Source organism: Porites lutea, chromosome 12 (assembly GCF_958299795.1).
Source record: "Porites lutea chromosome 12, jaPorLute2.1, whole genome shotgun sequence".
Lineage (NCBI taxonomy): Eukaryota > Metazoa > Cnidaria > Anthozoa > Scleractinia > Poritidae > Porites > Porites lutea.
The window spans coordinates 4,604,871-4,610,564 of NC_133212.1; positions in this window are offsets into that span (position 1 = coordinate 4,604,871).

The window sequence follows — 5,694 nt, forward strand, 5'->3', positions numbered from 1 at the left end:
CATGTTATTATCATACATTACCATACCCAAAAACAAAAGAAAAGAAAACTTGAACCAAGGATAAAATTGAACCACAACATAAACACTAAGGATGCAATTTTATATAAGAATGGTAGCCAAAAACTCAGCCCATGCGTCAGACGTCTATTTTGTGTACATTTCAGGATAAGTCAGCGGATTTCTGGGAATATACGAGGCTATAAGTTTTTAGCCGTGTAGCAGCATGGGCACACAAAACAACGGCACGCGCGAGCGAGACATGCGTGTCTCTCGCGCGCGTCCCGTTTTTTCCTGTGCCATTTTTCTTACCAAGCCCCAGCTACGCAGGCGACCCAGGCCCTGATACGTTTTTAGAAATGGGACATGCGGCATCGTTTGATTGAAATTGTTAAAGCACAGGAGCCTGTAAAGCAACAAAAATAAACACACTTTGCCTAACGAGAATACATAAAGGTCGTAATTGCGGCCTGCGGGCAGAACTGACATGGTGAGAACATGGATTATCCGGATTCCATCGGGGTCCGGGAAATTTTTACTCGTGGAATCCTGAATCCGGGAAGTTTTTGCTCTTGGAATCCAGAACCCTGAGCTTTGGGATACGGTATTCAACTCAAGCAAACCGGAATCCCGCTAACGGTTGCAATCCGGAATCCAAATTCCACGCACAAAGCATCCGGAATCCAACAGCTGGAATCCAGAATCCACGGCGTGGAATCCAGAATCCAAGACTCTGCACCGTTTTTTTTTTTTTTAAGCCAGTGCCGTGATAGTCTGCTACACAGCCGTTTTTAGTTTCGTCACGCAACGTTCCTTCCCAAAAACGGCTGTGAGCATGAATAGCAGACTGGTACCGTGATGGCTGACGGAGAACTCATTGGAAAAAATCTTAGAAGTAAATTATCATATAAACACCCAGAGGAAAAATAAAACACCTTTAAACACTGTTTTGCTTGTGAATTTTTTAAAAGGTTTTTTTTTCTTTCTTAATAAGCTTTGAAGTGTTTAATTTCTTGCAGATTCAGAAAGTTAATCTTAAAAGAATACACAAATAACTGCTCTGTTTAATCCCGTGATAAGTTCAGGTCGCGGCAACTTTTTTAATAGCCTACCACGCAGGCGTCTTTAGGGGAGCTCGTTTTTTATCCCTCCCCACAGAGCTCTCCTAAAAATGCCTGCGTGGGAGGCTACTTTTTTAACGGTTTAACTTCAAATAGTTGAAATGGGTCAAAGAGCAACAAACTTCGTCACACTTCCAAGCATTCCAAACCTCTGTTCTTTTTTGTCAGCAGTGATACAATACAATAGACGAAAATTTAAGGTCAGTGATAATATTTTTTAACTCAACAATAGGTTGAAATTTTTGTGGTCACCAAAGTTTATCTCGACTTTTCTTTTCTTTTATTTCTTTTTAATTTAAAGAACCCAATTTTGCATACTTAATGATTCTCTAGTGTTTAAAAACCCTAGAGAATTCTGCGCTCCCTTGCCTGGCATGAAATTGGAGTGCACTTTCGGTTCTTTCATTATTCGGATTAGGGCCATTTACAATCTGCAGGTCTCAGCTGCTGGATGAGTGCAGACTGGGTGCTTGTTACTGGTTGTCGTGACTGGGCAAACAGATTAGCGTCTGCGCGATGCGATTTACTTTAAGTCACTACACTAATGGACTGGATACACAAGACAAATTCGCGTGCTTAAGCATCACCGCCTGTCTGACTGACTCGATTTCACCAAAGGTGAGGTAAGTTGATTCTTTTTCCATTCTACATGTTAAGCTTCGAATCACTTTTTCATCCGTTTAGCTATACCTTCAGAAGTCTGATTCCGTACTTATCTCACTTCGAGCGGTCGTTTATCAACTTATCCACTGGGCTGCTATTATTTGACAAACGCTGTTGTAGTCGGTTCGCGGCAGGATTGTTACGTACTTTTGTTTGTAAAAGGCTTAACACTTCAGCCCTTCGCGCGCTTGGCAAACGGATTTTCCTTTGGAATTTAGTGACTGTGTTTATTTGCGTTGCAAGAAGCTTGAAAATTCAGGCACTCTAAGAACGCGCTCATAGCTTTCTGATAGGGTCACGTCGCATTATAAATGGCTAATGAATTCGACTATTACCATCCATGTCAAAGTGCCACCTGCAGTAAATAAAATCTCACTCATATTTATAGCCCGGTCCTATCATAACGTGCAGGGTACTGCATTTTTTCGATCACAAGCCCAATTGATGAATATTTTTCATAGCGAGACTATCTTGTGACTTAATAGCCGCAAGATTAATATGTAAGCAGTAAAGAAGTAAATTTCTTTGGAGGCAGTCCAAGAATTATACTGGCGTCATTTTTGCCTTTAGTTTTCTCTTAATCATTATTCCTACACTGGTAATGTCTCCAGAAAACATCTGCAATTATTCGTGTCAAAATTTAAATAACACTGACATCTAACACTTTAAAAGCTACAGTGCGTAACGTGACCTATCTTATGCTCTACTCTAGTAATAAGAAACTGTAGGCTGCTTTTGAAACTCTCAAGTATGGAAAGTCTCTCGTTCTTAAAGAGTGTTTTTCGATTGAGCAATTTCCAAGCCGATCGTCTAACTTTTACGAGTAAAGTGCGTTACCGTATCTCCACCGTGAACTGACGCATGTTTAAGGAAAGCGTGGAGCAGGTCCGGAGTGGTAGGGGGGGTACTCGTCCAATATTTAAGTATAGGTGAGCCGTGGAGGATTTTAGGACAAAAAATTCCTAAAAAACATATCCTGTTTAGGACAACACCAGCCCTCAATTTTATTACCCTATTTAGGACAAAGGACAAACTAGCCTGCGAACAGCAGACGCATTTCCAGTCGTCGCTTCTCTCCCTCCGAAAAATAGCTATTTTTCGGAGGGAGAGTTCTAAGCGACGACCGGAAATGCGTCTAATGTTCGCAGGCTAAGGACAAACTGCACGCCGTCTTGTTTTTAAGCCATTTACTGGTAATCGCTACAGAGCAAATTCACGTATAAGTCATTGCTTTTGTATACTTGAAGTTCAAACAAAATTCATCTAGCAAATCAAATCGTGCATGCAGGCAATACCCTCGCACGAAATTGTGTACTCTGGTTAGGACAGACTCCCACGATCATTAAGTGCACCGTTTAGGATAGAAAGCTCAAAAACCATAACCTGTCCAGAGGCATATCCTCGTATAGACCATATGATGGTGTCCCCCCCCGGGGGAGCAGGTTGTTTACCTTCACGTTCGTCAACCGGTTGAGAATTATAATCAGGTGACATGCTCATGAAGCTGGCTATTTTAGTGGTTTCCTTAATCCTTTAAGTCCCAGTATCAGCATAAAAATTCTCCATACTGATCTCCATACGTAGTAATAAAAGATCAAAACATTTTCTCTTAAACGATCATTTTGTTAAATCTCACCATCTGTTCTCTTGAGTATGTATCGAAATTGTTAAGAGAAAATTGGTTTTGGTGGCTGTCTTTTCTCACGAAACTCGAAGCTGAGAAGTGACCATATCGTCTGATATCGTATTTTGTGCGTAAGGATGTTGTCATGAGTAAAGCTAAAACGCTCTTCAGCAAATAAAGGTTTAAGGTTTTCTTTCTTTGTCCCTAACTTGGACCCATAAATTTAGTTACGCCAGTGATAAAAGCGTTTGAAAAAGAAAGTTAGAATTGTGTCCTTCCTCCAGACGGCTGAAAAAAGCGTTCTAAGATTTGCACGTCAAAATTCGTGATCCGGAAGTCCGAGAAACCTATAATCACAAAAGCTGAAATCCGAATAAGTTTTTGTTAGTCAAATACGTTGCGTTGAACCGCAAACCTTTTTATCCTCGATAGTTACAACCCTCCAGGCCAAGTTCATGTTGCGAAAAAGGGAATTAAAATCTCATACGTAAGTTTGCTGAGATCTTTGCAGCGTTTTCCCCTGTATGGTCGATCAACAGTCTATCAAACTCAAATTCATGATATTTTCCCATTTCTTTCCTGGCATAACTACAAATTTTAGCTTTCTTCCCATTGACTCGTTGCTATGGAAACCAACATTTCTTCAACGAGACAATTTGGCCTTTTCCTCTCCCCACTTATCACCAAAATTGATCGCTGATCCTTCAGTTCTTCGCCAAGTAACGGAACGCGTAAAAAATGCATTAGATTATGAACATCAGATTATCTTGGAGTAAAAGTACATGGTTTAAAGTGGTTACTATCGCGCTAGCTCAACAATTCGTATCTTTCCAAATCCTTCACCTTAATCTATGAGCGGAATATATTTGCACCAATCAAGTACATTGAATAAGAAAGAAGTTCAAGCGCTGTAGATTGAAGATTACTTACTGCACGTCGCGCGTTTTCCGCAAAGACTTAGAAGTGTTATCCTTAGAGGAAATAACAAGTCCGAAATGTGCTAAAAATAATTCCACGAGTTTAAGTGTAATGTCGGGTGGATTGTACCCTAAGGAAAACGTCAGGAATTGCGTGAAGAAAGAGGTAGAAAATAAGTTTTATATATAGAGCCATCCCGCTGATTTCATGGGGCAAAAGTTCAGCTGAGTGTCACTGAGACACCAAGAACTTAAAAAAAATTACATCTTACCGCAATGAACGCAGGAAATCCAGCAAGAAAAACGCAAGTCGATACTTCACCACAATTTATGAATCTGGAAAAATCTTTCTCGTGTCAACGCTCGCCTTAAGTACATTGAAAGGGGAAGAAGGAGGATATAATTGCCCTTCCTATTTTGCAAAGGCTAGTTGTAGCTTGGAAAGGCAGATGTAGTTTATATGAAATTTATATGCAATGTCTAACGCGCAAGTATGATCTTTTTAAAGTTATGGGTCGGTTATTTAAACAAAGACTAGCTTAGACCGCGGTTTGGGAAATCTTTGGGCCTCAAGAACTCTTCATTTTGTGACTTATTTTAAGAAGACAAATTCTTTTTAAGTATATGCTTTCATGAAACTCTCACGATAAGTTATGCTTACATTAAAGGCTTCGGTAAACTGAAAATGGCTTAGAAAGGGGGTTTGTTGAACACTGGCTACGTTTACAATGTAAATAACTGGCCCATGGAATTTTACTCTTCAAGAGTGTTGGTAAATATTTAAAAAGATTATTCGATACTTCTAAGGAAAAGTGGCAGATGATGCTTATTGCCTGCCAAAGTAAGTTTACTTGCTTGCTATATATTCGCGGTATACATAAATGTTTGAGGCTTGTGTGGAGTCTAGAGATGACGTTTTTAGATTTCAATGTTTTATGTTTCAAGACTGAAACAATAAGTTGATGCACTTTTTATTTTAATTTTGGTGCAAAGAAAACCCAGGGGTTAAATTTGTTCCGTCAATATTTCTTTCTTGAGTCACTAAGAAGTCTGCTGATAAAAATGTAGAATAAAGACAAGTTAAATTCTGCTAATTAAGATATTTTACAAGGTGTCTATGAGAGTGAAAGCTAAAATTCTGTGTTTTATATTTTGCATACTTTACAAAATTTAGCAGGGATTTTTTTCCTTGTTTCGAAGGACTTATTTCTATCTATTGCGCTTTCATTGTATTTTCATGCAGCGTAAAAAACAAACAGTCTCACTGCAACCAATGAGACTAGTTTTCACGCCACACAATTGAAGAGCAATTGTAGCTCCTTTCTTAACCCGCATAAATTAGCTAGTATAAGCTTTGCATATGATTTGCTGA